General features: G+C 43.4%; 1 non-coding gene across 1 annotated transcript; it reads left to right on the top strand.

Moving 5' to 3' along the window:
- The first annotated feature begins 4248 nt into the window (after positions 1–4248).
- LOC133373622 (5S ribosomal RNA) lies at positions 4249–4367 on the top strand. The gene has a single exon (XR_009759716.1). It is a non-coding gene; the product is annotated as a 5S ribosomal RNA (ribosomal RNA).
- Positions 4368–14428: the final 10061 nt, after the last annotated feature.

Raw genomic sequence — 14428 nt, 5'->3', positions numbered from 1 at the left:
AGTCTTCGGATGAAGGATGGTTAAGAAACATTTTAAATCAAATAAAGATGGCATCTTATCAATGGACGATCACTGAATGATGACTGCATGATGCCTACATGCACCCTCCATTCTGTGCAGCAGCAACTCCATGCTGAGATCACCATCACCGTGATGTTGGCATCAAATCAAGTGAGGTTCCTGCCACCTTATGTTCTTGGCTGATGTGCTGCCAGCAACAGCTGGCTGGAGATGTTAGTTCTGTTCTAAGTGGATCTTGCAAGGCACTTTGTCACTTCAAATCTAAGCTGGATCAGGCTAAGATTCACTTAGTTCTCTTTCTAGCAATCTCCAGCCTTTGGGAAGCACTGTTAAAAGCAAGGCAGGAAGCTGGTGGTCCTCTGCTGTTTGTCTTCACTATCTATGGACCTATGGCACGACATTTGGGGAAGTTTGAAATCCTGTAGATAGCTAAGTTCCAGTCTCTACACAAAACCCCAATCTTGTGCATCAGGTAATTTTGTGTAGGGATTTGAATGACTGAATCCCTCCAGTAGCTGTAGAGTGACTTGTTCACGTTCATGCAGTAAACGTTGTGTAAACTTGTTCTACTTTTGGAAACTTCCTCTTTAGGAACATACAAAATGTCTCCAGTAGTTTCACAACAAGATAGAATTCTATGGTAATTCTATGCCATGCAAAATTCCGACTGCCTCTGGGCAGCTTTAGATCAGGGTGGGAGAACCTTTTTCAGTCCCAAGGGCCACATTTCCTTACGGGGAACCTTCTGACGGCTGTATGCCAGTTTTAGGCCCAGGCTATTTGTCAGACAATATCTCTCTATATGAACCTACCCGGGCCCTGAGATCTTTGGGAGAGGCCCTCCTCTCAGTCCCACCACCGTCACAAGTGAGATTGGTGGGGACGTGAGATAGGGCCTTTTCGGCGGCTGCCCCTATGGTTTGGAACTCCCTTCCAAGGGAGGCAAGAATGGCCCCCTCTTTACTGTCCTTTCATCGACAGGTGAAGACTTATTTATTCCAGCAGGGTTTTGGAGTAGAAGTTGTTTAGGACAGGACTTCTAGAGGTATCCCGTATTGTTTTACGGTTTGATCACATTATTTTTAAATTGGTTTCAGGTATTTTTAGGTGATGTTTGTTTTAATGCTGTAATGAGTTTAATTCTATTTTAAATGTAGATTTTTATATGTCCAAATTATATGTACCCATTTTTAGTTTTAAGCTGCCCTGAGTTCCAGTTTTGGAAAAGGGTGGGGTATAAATAAAGATAATAACAACAACAACAACAACAACAATAATAAAAATAATAATTTAAATGATGTGACTTGTAACTTGTATGGCATATAGGTACACAAGAGTACTGATCACAGCTCAAGGTCACATTGCAGCTAGGCAAAAACACTCACGGAGGGGGCCAAGCCGAGCCAATGAGGGACGTGCCTTGGGGAAAGTCCCAGAGCTCAACAGAGTGCTCTGGAGTGCTGCAGAGGCTCCAGATTTAGATATATCCTAGCGGTACCCAAATTATCTCTCCTCAGTCTAACTGGCATCTGTTTCAGGAGAGCAGCTGCACCACAGAGGAAATGCAAAGAAGCAAAATACCAATCTGAATACGTATCTGTAATTTACTCTTCAGACAAATCACTGCAATGATACGTTGTGGGGCAGCGGAACAAAAGCTTGCGCTTGACGGCGGCCCGGCTGTAGTATTTAAAGCAAAGGAGATTGTGCAATGAGGCAAAACAAGAGATGGTGATGCTTCAACACATTTTGTTTTGTTTCTCTCCTGGGGGTGGAGTTCTGCTTGTAGATACTAAGGACTAAGTTGCAACTAAGTTGGAACAACTAAGGACTCATTGGAAAGGACTGGCTGGTAACTCAGTAGGCCAACTAGCGGCTGATCAATCAGATTGCTAAGTAGCCTACAGCCACTGAGGCAGGTTTTATGGGCTTCTTGGGTAACAAGGCTACTGGCTGAGGTGGCTCTAGAGAACCTCCATGTCACATTGACACAGTAGGGTGGGATAGCCATCATGGTGCCCTCCAGATGTGGTGAACCTCACCTTCCATCAGCCCTAGCTAGAATGCCCAATGGTCAGGGATGATGGGAGTTGGCGTTCAATAATAATAAAAATAGTAGTAGTAGTAGTAATAATGATGATGATGATGATGATGATATTTTACTCATTTATATCCCGCCTTTTCCCAGAACTGGGACTCAAGGCGGCATACTAAAATGAAAACAAATACAGCTAAAAACATATCTGTAAAACAAAGATCAGTAGTGGTAACTGTCCACTGGTTGTCCATAAATAATCTTCTCCCTGGCCTCTGTACATTAGATAGAAGTGGTACAGTCCCTAGGTAAGAAGTGTACTACATTTATTGATTTCAACTATATATATATATGCTGCTCAATTACAATCAACTCCAACCAGTGTAGAAGAGACTATACAGTGAAATTAAAAATGAGTCAAAGCTAGAACACCAGAATTTAATTAAAATGCCTGCTTGGGAGGAAAAAAGGATGCTTCAGTAGGCTCCGGAAGTTCAACAGGTCTGTCTAACCTCAGCTGGGAGTTCCATAAAAGTGGGCCTACAATATTGAAAACACTGCTCCTGGTGGATACAGCCCGTGCATCGAAACCATGGGGGACCACTAGCAGTGACTCCTCTAGAGACCTCAGTGATGTGGCAGGGATATAAGGAATCAGCTGATCCCTGAGGTATCCTGAACCTGAGTTGTTAATACCCTTGAAAATTAATACAAGAACCTTGAACCTGTCCTGGTAGCATTTGAGCAGCCAACACAGGCTTTTAAGCACTGGAGTTTCGTACAGGCAGCAGTCTGTCCCCATCAACAGTCCAGCTGCAGCATTTTGCACCAGCTGGCACTTCCAGTCCAGGCCAAGGGTAGCCCTGCATTACAATCATTGAGGCCACCAGTCCACTCATCATCACAGGCAGACTCAGTGGGGGCTGACTGAGACTGGTGAGGCAGAAAGCAGAGAGCCCAGTAGGAGGCTCAGCCTGACCCAACAACTAGCAGGGCCAACTCAGTCTAGTTCTGCCTCCATCTTTCTCCCGGCTGAGTTCTACAGGGGCAACACTGAGGAGGAGGAAGCTGACAGCCAGAGACACCCTGGATGCAGACCACAGCGCAGAGGCAGAACACCTGCAGGAAGTCCCAGATTCACCATCTCTAGTTGGAAGGATCAGGTAGCAGGCAGTGTGGTCTGCCCTGGAGAGTTGCCAACACAGCCAATACTGGGTGAGATCAGACCAGTGAATACTCTGGTCAGCTTTCCACAAAGTTGTGCCCTTCATACATTGTTGGCCTCAAACTCCCATCAGCTGCAGCCAACATGGCCAACGGTCAGGGATGATGGGAGTTGTAGCCCAACAACATCTGGAGGGCACCTCATTGGGGAAGGCTGTTCTAGACCCTCGTTAAGTGTGTTTAGGGCAAGGATTCTGCCTCCCCCCCTAATCTTGGGAACACAAAGGCAATCGCTCAAGGGCTGTAGGGGAAGGTAACTCAAGCTTGTTGCCCAATAATTGCAGCGCCATTGAGAGATGGGCCTCAGGTGAATAATTTAATGGTCTGTCTTTGTGAAAATATATCTCTATGTCGCTTGCTCCATCCAGAAAGAAAATCATGTTGGTGCCAGGAGAGTTGTCTTTGCAATAGAGATGGAAAGATCTGTCAGTTTTGGTTTCTCTCAGTTTCTCATTTTTCCAATCTTAAATTCAGTTCTCCCCATTTCTGAAGCAATTTACATTTAAAAAAAATCCTTATGAAAATTCTCCAGCATTTTAGTGCAAATTTCTCCTACTAAACACATGTTTGCAGGCAGTTTTGACTAAGGTACACATTCTTGCAAGCCATTTCTCACCATATAATGCATTTTGCTTTTTATTTTCACTCATATATTCATTTTTATGCATGTTTACCCCTAATATATACATTTTTGTAAACATTGGTTGGTTGGCAAACTGCATGGAAAAATTTAAATATGTGCAAATTTTGAAGGATTGGCTGGGTTTTGGTTCCCATATTGCTTCAGAAATTGTAATTTTGATAGGTTCAGCTTGAGATGTGAACTGAATTGAAATTCTTGCCCATCCCTACTCGGAGGCATGCTACATCTTCATGCATAGAAGGTAGTTAGGTTGAGGTCCATACCTTCACAAGAGCAGAGGAAGTGTTGTTGTTGTTGTTGATGATGATAAAGATAACCTAGCCTTGCCTATGGCCATACTACCCTGAACACACCCGTTCGCATCTGATCTCGGAAGCTAAGCAGGGTCAGGTCTGGTTAGTACTTGAATGGGAGACTGCCTTGGAATACCAGGTGCCATAGGCTTAAACCACCTCTTACCATGAAAACCCTATGAATATATCCAAAAAAGATTCATAGGGTCACCATAAGTTGTAATTGACTTGAAGTCATATTACAACAACCACCTAGTATAAAGAAAGGAAGATTGTGGGAAATGCTGGCAGTATTCAGGCTGCTACCTTTTTTTTCTGTTGATGCTCTTGTGGCTTCAATGGCTCTTGACAAACTGGAACAGGTTCAGAGAAGGGCAACATGGATGATCAGGGGACTGGAAACAAAGCTCTCTGAGGAGAGACTGAAAGAACTGGGCATGTTATCTTTGAGAAGAGAAAACTGAGGGGAATTATGATAGCACTTGAAAGGTTGTCACACAGAGGAGGGCCAGGACCTCTTCTCGATCATCCCAGAATGCAGGACATGGAATAGTGGGCTCAACTTGCAAGAAGCCAGATTCCAGCTGAACATCAGAAAAAACTTCCTAACTGTTAGAGCGGTATGACAATGGAACCAATGACCTAGGAGGTGGTGGGCTCTCCAACACTGGAGGCTTTCAAGAGGCAGCTGGACAACCACCTGTTGGGGATGCTTTAACATGGATTTCTGCACTGAGCAGGGAGTTGGACTCCATGACCGTATAGGCCCCTTCCCACTCTACTGTTCTATTATTCTAAGATTCTTGGGTAGGCAGAAATTCAACCAGTGCAACATTTCTGCAAAGATATGGGAGAATCTTTATCCACTGAACTCTGGAATCAACAACTCAGTGGCACAGCACATGCTAAGCATTTCAAAGCTCCCTGGGTCAATGCCTCTGCTGGAGAGTCCAGGTAGCATGGCATAAAAGGAATAGCTATCTGCCATCTTGGTATCTAGCCTGGACAGACTTTGCACTGGGCTTGGTCCACACATGGGAGGGGGGAGCTTGGCTCCACCCCTAGATCAAGGGCCAAAATAGCTTGGCTCTACCTGTGCTGCACCCCAGATATGCTCTCTCCCATCTGATTACCAGAACTTTTTATTTCAGGATCTACAACACTACACGAGAGACGGAAGCGTGCCTTGCAGAAAGATGCCACTGTTCATGAATTCCCTTCTGTCACCATCTGCGGGGGCAACTAGAGAGTCTCCTGCCTGTAACTCTTGACAGCTACTGCTAGTCAGCGCTGATGACCAGAGTTGGGGAGACATTCAGTTCATAGAATCATAGAATAGTAGAGTTGGAAGGGGCCTATAAGGCCATCTAGTCTACCCCCTGCTCAAGGCAGGAACCCAGCTTAAAGCATCCCCGACAGGGGGCTGTCCAGCTGCCTTTTGAAGGCCTCCACGGTTGGAGAGCCCGCCACCTTCCTAGGTCATTGGTTTGGATTTAAAGCAGAATCTATCAAATCTGCACTTTCTGAAACAATATGAGAGGTAAAATGCAGCCATCCTTCAAAATTCTCACGTATCCAAATTTTGCAATGCAGTTCTCCAGCCAACGTTTACAAAAATGTGTGTATTAGGGAATGTGTATACGAAACAAACGTATTCGTGAAAATAATGTGCAAAAGTGCATTTTGAGAAATTGCATACAAATTTATGTTTATTATGAGAAATTCACACCAAAATGCTGAAGAAGATTCATGAGGATTTTTTTATAAATTGCAAATTGCTGCAGAAATGTGGGGAACTCAAGATGGGGAAAATGAAAAACGGAGAGAACAGAAATGGACAGATGGGAAATTCCTCCATCTGAAACCCTGAAGAGCTGCTTTCAGTCAGTGCAGAGAATACTGAAGCAGGTGGACCGTTGCTCTTACTCAATATAAGGCAACTTTATATGTACATGCCAAGGAAGATGCCAACTTTTGAGAGAGTGGGGCTCCAGTGCACTAAAATTTTCAATGCTGGTGTTAATTTCAAATCCAAACCATGTTGGTTTGGAAACTGGCTAAAACTGAACCACTTTGAATACACACCCTGAATGCCTCTCGCTATTCTCAGATTATGTGTCAGTCTTTCAGACATAGCAATCTGCCATAGACTTGGGTAGTTCTTTTAATCCAGAAATAAACTGAGTCCCAGTGATTAAAAGTCTGGGAAAAGCTGGCAGGGATCTGGCCCTTGTGGGAGCTCAAACTGTATGTCTTTTAAAGGCGGCACTGGGCCCAAGGCCAGCTTGCTCTGAGCTGAGTGCCTGCTGCATTCACAGAGTGCCTGATGGTGAGGGACGTGTTACATCTCTCTCTCTCTCTCTCTCTCTCTCTCTCTCTCTCTGCTCTTCCTGACAATCTGGCTCTTAAAGTGATCTTCCTTTTTTAGCCGCCTCCAAAGTGAGGCCTTAAATTAGTTTTATCAAGCCATCTGGAACTCATCTTTCTGCATCATGAACTGCAAGAGTCTCCGGTCAATTACGGCATATTTGCATATATGCCATTAATACTTCAGCTAATTGTCCTGAAGGAATGACGTGCGTTCTCTCTCTCTCTCTCATTTCTTCCCCAGCAACATGTGGAAGTTTCATTTACGATATTTTCCCTGCTTCTTGTGGGCAGGCCGTTCCTAGGTTCTTAACTTTTGCATGAAATTTGCATATTCTAATTTGTGTGCATAAGGGCACAGTTAAGCCATTTTTCAGGGGGGAAACTACCCCGTTAGAAAATAATAATAAAATAAATAACTTTAAGAATAAAAGGAAAGAAGGAGATTCAGGACAACTGGTGATGTACAAATGGGCCTCAACCCCGTGCTGACATTCATTTGCACTTTCATGCACTATTTTCCATTCCACTGCAATTGGTTTATTTTGCACAACTCATTTCATCATCTGCTGATGTAGACACGTAAATCATTTTTTACATCTATCATAGTGCATGATACATGTATGTACCTTGGCCATCAACAGGTATCTGCAAATCAGCTACCTTCCCTGTGTGTTCCTTTTCAAAGTTAATGAATTTTTAGAGGTGTGGCCCTGTTAGTATTTTGCAGAAAAAAGGGTCTTGTGGCACCTTAAAGGCAGAGTTGATGAAGTGGCTAATGGCCCATCACAAAGCCATAAATGGCCCCATCAGCACCACACATTTAATGCAGTATCATACCACTTTAAAGAGTCATGGCTTCCCCCAAAGAATCCTGGGAGGTGTATTTTATGAAGGGTGCTGAGAGTTTTTAGGAGATCCCCTACTCCTCTCACAGAGCTACAATTCCCAGATTGGTTTAACACTCAATCCCTCCTTTCTAGGAAATTCTGGGAATTGTAGCTAAGTGAGGGGAAAAGGAGCCTCCTAACAACTCTCAGCACCCTTCGCAAACCACAAATCTGTTCCAGCTGCATATATAAAGTGGGGTGAGGGTTCCACTTTTAACAGCCAAAGAGGCGGGTGGGGTTGCTGATCCGCCTCACATCCGCTCGTATTTTACCTCCCTGCAGTCTGACCCTAACGTCATTTTTCTCTCATTTTGAGTGGGGGCAGTGGGGGAAGAGACTGTGGGGAGGAAAATGGCAAGGACTGGCCCCTTTGCTCTTAAAGTTGAACTCCTTGTCTCCACTTCCTGCTGGGTCTGTGGCTGCCTCCTCGAGTTTGGCTCAGAGTTTAACTATAGCAAAGTTCCCAGATTATGGAAGGATCATACCACTTTAAAGAGACATGGCTTCTCCCCCAAAATCCTGGGAAATGGCATTTGTTGTGGGTGCTGGGAGTTGTCAGGAGACCCCAACTTCCCACACAGAGCTACAGTTCTCAGAGTGGCTTATCAATCAATTCTTCTTCCCAGTTAACTCTGGGAATTGCAACTCTGCGAGGGGATTGGAATAGGGGTCCCCTAACAATTCTCAGCATCCTTTACAAACCGCAGAGAAATTGGCAACTCCCTACATTAAAGGCTTTTTTTTTGTTGCCAAGGGCCTCTTGTGCCTTCTACAGTTGCATGGTAGACAGAGAAATCCAGGAAGTGCAGTGGCCCGCATCCCTGCAACTCCATGCACCTGCTGAAGTTCTGCCTGACTCACAGAAGCCCTGACAAAGATGACTATGCTAGTCCTTCTCTCCCTCTCCTTTCCTGTGTAGGCTGGAGTGGAAGTTTCTAGAAGGCTATTTAATTCTCCTCCCGCCAGCAACACCCACCCCTGTGGAACAGCAGAAGGACCCTGATGTTGATTGCAATAAACTTCACACTTCAAAAAGCAAGACGTGTTTGAATAATTACACAAGGAAGCAGAATTAAAACATTTATTTATACTCCACGTCGTCTGCATCAGTGATATTTTTTACTTAATCATCTCAAGACAGATGGTGGAACATTCGGGCCCATTAAACTAATGGCATCCAGCGTTCTCCATTTAATTTCTTCTTAGTTATTTTTGGATATTTGTCATTTCCCCCCCTTTTGTTGGGGGGGAGTAGTAAATGAATGGAGGTAAGCAAGGGCTCTGTCAGGAGTGGGGGTGAGCTTCTGCGAATGCCTCTGTTGTGGAACATGAAAAATGTGTGAATCATTCTGCAGTTCTTTTAGGCTTTTTACTGTGTTCAGAAAGTTCCCATTATCTTGCCACAGTTGTGAAAACTGTCCTGTAAGGTAGGGCAGTATCATCACCCCAAAATTTATTTATTATTTAATTTGTATCCCACCCTTCCTCCCACAGGAGCCCAGGGCAGCAAACAAAGCGCTAAAAACACTTCAAAACATCATAAAAACAGATCTTAAAATACATTAAAACAAAACAGCATTAAAAACCTTAAAAAAACGTTTTAAAAGGGTTAAAAACAACATTAAAAACATATTAAGCAATTCTGACACAGACTATATTAAGAGAGCTTTAGACAGCTCACTCTTCTCTAGTGCAGGGGTGGGCCTGCAGAGGTCGCTGACCATTAGCTGTGCTGGCTGTGGCTGATGGGACTTGGAGTCCAGCAACTTCCGACCTAGTGCCTACTTGGCAGAGGCAAGATCAGAACTTGGTTCCTTTCCCCTCCCCTCTCAGCTTCTTGGCCATTTTGCAATGCCAGCTTTCCTCTGAACATAAGAAGGCGGCTCACCTCCACTGATTCACCATAACCAATCCAAATAGGGGGACAGGTTTGGAGTCCCAAACAAGCGTGACTCCCTGTAATCTTGTAGGGGCACAGTAGAGACAGGAGAGTCTTGCAGCTTTGCTTTCTCTCTTTCTCATTTTTCCAATCTCCACATTTCCACACCAGTTTGCAATTTTTTTTAAAAAAAGTCCTCATAAAAGTTCATCAGCATCTGAGCACAAATTTATCCTGCTACGCACATTTTTGTATGCAGTTTTACCTAATAGGCACCTCTTTGGAAAGTATTCTTGTATGTTGTTTTTGCTAATATATGCATTTTTTGCACACGTTACTTGGCTGGAGAACTGCATTGCAAAATTCAGAGAAGGGCGAATTTTGAAGGATGAGCATGTTTCGGTTCATCTGCTGTTTTGGAAAGTGCGAATTAGGTAGATTTGCCTTTAAATGCAAACTGAATCAAATTTCTCCCCCATTCCAGATCAAGTAGTCACAAGAAAGGATTCTCTAACTTGACTGACCAAGTAGGCAAGAGCTTAGAGCAGGAGATGGAGCACTGACTGTGGCCAGGCTTGATGTGGAAAGAAAGTGAATGTTTATTTATTTATTTATTATTTATTGCATTTGTATACCGCCCCATAGCTGAAGCTCTCTGGGCGGTTTACGACAATCAAAAACATTAAAAACAAATATACACATTTAAAAAAACATTTTTAAAAAGCAATTTAAAAATGTTAATGTGAATCAGTAAAGCCCACGTCTATGCCCAGAAAAGCTTGGTAGGAAGCTGCCCTATAGCTGCCCAGAGGCGGCTGGTGGCTCCATGTCACTGGGGCAGTGGAATCTGCTCCGGGTTTTAGTCTGAACTTTTGAAAGTTCAGATGAAAACCCGGAGCGGATTCCTCTGCCCTACTGACACAGAGTCACAAGCCACCACTGGGCAACCTGTTGTCAGCTGGCTCCAATGTTGGTTTTGTTGGCTAGCAGTGGCTCCCCAGGAACTCAAGCGGGGAAAGTCTTTCCCTTCACCTGATCTGTCTGAATGGGAAGTGCCAGGGATTGAACTTGGGGCCTTTGGCATGCAGGCTCAGTGTTTGATAGTCTTGTTACCTTGAAATGGAGGAAGAAATCAAGGAGGCATTCGAAGGAGGAAGTGCCACAGGAACGGGCGACTTCAGTTGCCCTCACATAGACTGTGTACATGTGTGTTCCAGTCACCATGTAGAGGTAACATTTCTAGATACCCCGAACTATTGGCCCTAGAACAGTTGGTCATGGAGTCAACTAGAGGGGAGGTGGTCCGGAGCAAGATGTAAGTATGGTTGAAGTGACTAGGAACAGTGACCCTAGTGCTATCAAGTTCAACATACATGTAAATAGACAATTGCCAAGAAACTCCAACATAGTCATATTTGACTTCAGAAAAGACAGCTTCCCCAAAATGAAGGGACTGGTGAAAAGGAAGTTGAAATGAAAAGTCAAGAGCATTAAAACCCTCCACAATACTTGGGGCTTATTCAAAATCACGGTAACAGAAGCTCAGCTACAATGTATACTGCAGATCAGGAAAGATACCACCACGTCCAAGAGGATGCCAGTGTGGTTAATGAGCAGAGTCAAAGAAGCTATTAGTGGCAAGAAGGCTTTTTTCAGAATATGGAAGTCGTGTCCAAATGTGGAGAACAAAACAGAACACAAACATTGGCAAAAGAAAAGCAACCAGACTATGAATGAGAGAGAGAATTATTATTATTATTATTATTATTATTATTATTATTATTATTATTATTATTATTATTATTATTATTATTATTAACTTTATTTATACCCTGCCATTTTTCCAAATTGGAACTCACGGCGGCTTCCAGATAAAAAACAGATACAATTAAAACCTACCAAAGTTAAAAGCATATAATACATAAATAAATAAATATAGACAGATATAATTAAAAAATGAACTCTAATTTAAAATAGCATTAAACTGTTTCTGATAATTAAAAACTATACTCATAAAATCAGAATAATTTGATGAGCACGTTGCTAAAAACCTGAAGACAAATAATTTTTAAAATTCTTTAAATTCATTAAAAGCAGAAAACTGGCTAGGAAGGTGGTTGGCCCTTTGGATGACAAAGGAGTCAAAGGTATGCTAAAGGAGGAAAATAAATTGCAGAGAAGCTGAAGATATTTTTTTACATCTGTCTTCACTGTGGAAAATGTAGAGTAAATCCGTGTGAATTAACTTTCATAGGAAGGGAGTCCGAGGAATAGAGGCAAATAATGCTGACGAGACAAAGTCCTAGGCATTATCAACAAATTAAAAACTAACAGATTGCTGGGTCCAGATGGCATCCACCTGAGATTTCTTTTAAAAAACTCAAATATTAAATGGTTGATCTTCTAACAAAAATGTGTAATGTCTCTGAGAACAGCCTCTGTGCCTGAGGGCTGGAAAGTGGCCAATGTAACACCAATATTTTAAAAAAAATATCCATGGGGATCCAGGAAATTACAAGGCAGTTAGCTTAACATTTGTTCTGGGAAAATTGGTGGAAAGCATGGTTAAAGACAGAATTGCTAGGCACAGAAGAACAAGCCTTGCTGAAGAAGAACTAGCATGGCTTCCACAAGAGAAAGTCCTGTCTAACACATCAGAGTGCTTTGAGAATGTCAACAATACTGATGTGTATGGGCCCCCCTGCCCTGGCAATGCCTGGCCGAGAGCAAGATCTTCAGGTCAGGGTGGACACCTTGGTGAAGATGCCAGTGTGTGGCAGCTGTGAAAAAGATGAATGCCACATTGGGGATCATTAGGAGAGATCGACAATAAAGCTGCCATTATCATCATGCTGATATACAAGTACAATTTACTGTGTACAGTTCTGGTCACTGCACCTCCTAAACTATATTGTAGAGGTGGAAAAGGTTCAGAAAAGGGCAACTAAAATGAACAAGGTGATGAAGGAACTCCTCTAAGAGAAAATGTTGCGACATTTGGGTCTTTTTAGTGGGGGACAAAAAGTGGCTGAAGGGGAGACATGACAAGAGGGGTATACAATTATGCATGATAGGGAGAAAACTGAAAGGGAAGTTTTCCCTTCTCTTATAGTACCCGGGGCCATCAATGAAGTGGAAAGCTGTAAGATTCAGGAAAGACAAAAGGATGCACAGCTTCAGACGGCAGATTGTTAAACTATGGAACGTCCTCCCTGAAAAGGGGCATCTGGTTAGTCACTATGAGAACAAGATGCTGGCCTGGCTGAGCCATTGGCCAGAGCTGGCAGGGTGCTTTCTGTCTTCTTAAGTCTCTGTGCCGGGGTGGCTAACCTGTGGCTCTCCAGGTGTTGTTGGACACCAACCCCCACCAGCCCCAGGCAGACAGCATGGCAAATTGTCAGGGGCAATGGTAACTGGACTCCAGCAACATCTAGAGCAGCCTTTCCCAACCAGTGTGCCTCCAGATGTTGTTGGACCACAACTCCCATCTTTCCTGACCATTGGCAATGCTGGCTGAGGCTGATGGGAGTTGTGTTCCAACAACATCTGGAGGCACACTGGTTGGGAAAGGCTGATCTAGAGAGTCACAGCAGGTCAACTTTCTGTTCTGTGTCTCACCACCTATGTGAAAAGATGTAAATCCAGCAGGTGCTGCTATTCCTTGCAGGGGGATGCAGAGATGGTGGAAAGCTGTGTCTGTGGGATTTCTGCCTGCAGTGCTGTTTGAGGAGGGGAAACTCCTTTACAAATGAGTTGACTGCAAGGGTGAAAAAGAGCCGCTGGTTGTGCTTTGAGTTTTCGATGCTGTTGCTGCCTTTCATATATCAGGAGAAAGTCAATCTTGTTGCCTGGGTGCTATTTCTGTTTTCCTCGTCTGGATGAGCTGTGGAATCCATCTTGGCTGCTCACTTCTGGCAGGGACTCATTTTCAGTGTGTGTGTTTGAGAATTGCTTTGCTTCATAAAAGAAAAACTGCAAAGAGGCACAGTCTTTTCCGTCCTCCCCCCAAACACACCCCACTTCCCCACTATTGTATGTATTTAAGAGGAAAATGATTCACAGCTGGTTAAACAGCTCTTTGAAGTGTTAAACCTAAAACCTCTCTTCTTAAAAGCAGGATTTTTTAAAAAACAAACAAACCAAAGATTTGCATTTTCTACTTGCTAAACATCTCTGGAGTGAAGCAGATCAGAACTGAGTAAACTTTACTTCCAGCACAGCAAATTTAAGCCAAAAAATATATGGTTTTGAGTAAATGTAACTGGTTTCATTTACCCACAAATACATTTTGTTCTGGAGCAAAAGAACCATAATAAACCGCAGCTGAAATTAATGTCGGAAAACAGATTCCCCTTTGAAGTCCCACATTTACATACTGTAATACCAAACGGCTCTGGGGAATGGAGGAGCCTGTTAGCGCTTCACAGGGAGAGACTGTCAGTCCTGGCTTCTTACCATTTCTTGTTTTTCCAGTCTTCATCTTCCCACAGTTCCACTTCAGTTTGCCATTTTTAAAAAATAAAAAGTCCTCATAAAAACTCAACAGCATGATGATGATGATGCCCTTCTTTCCAAAGCGAGCCCAGGGCAGCAAATGATAAAATGCTAAAAACATCTTCAAAACAAAACACCTTAAATAACATCTTTAAAAATATCTTTAGAAACAATTCCAACACAGATGCAGACTGGGATAAGGTTGCTACTTAAAAGGCTTGTTGAAAGAGGAAGGTCTTCAGTAGGTGCCAAAAAGACAAGAGATGGTGCCTGTCTAATCTTTGAGGGAATTCCAAAGGGTAGGGGCCACAACCCTAAAGGCCCACTTCCTATGTTGTGTGGAATGGACCTCCTGATAAGATGGTCCCTGCAGGAGGCCCTCACCTGCAGAGCACTGTGAAAGACTGCATATATAAGGGGTAAAACTATCTTTCAGTTATACTGGTTGCGAGCTGCATAGGGCTTTATCTAGAGTTGCCAGGTCAGAAGCATCCCAAACCCTGAGATTTCAGGGATGTGCTCTAGTGATGTCACAGGGTGGGCCCAAATGATGTCATTAAACCACCCACCCTCACTCACCAC

The sequence above is a fragment of the Rhineura floridana genome, chromosome 19 (assembly GCF_030035675.1).
Source record: "Rhineura floridana isolate rRhiFlo1 chromosome 19, rRhiFlo1.hap2, whole genome shotgun sequence".
Taxonomy (NCBI): Eukaryota; Metazoa; Chordata; class Lepidosauria; order Squamata; family Rhineuridae; genus Rhineura; species Rhineura floridana.
The sequence above is the reverse complement of the archived record's forward strand: the minus strand, read 5'-3'. Positions and strand labels throughout refer to the sequence as shown.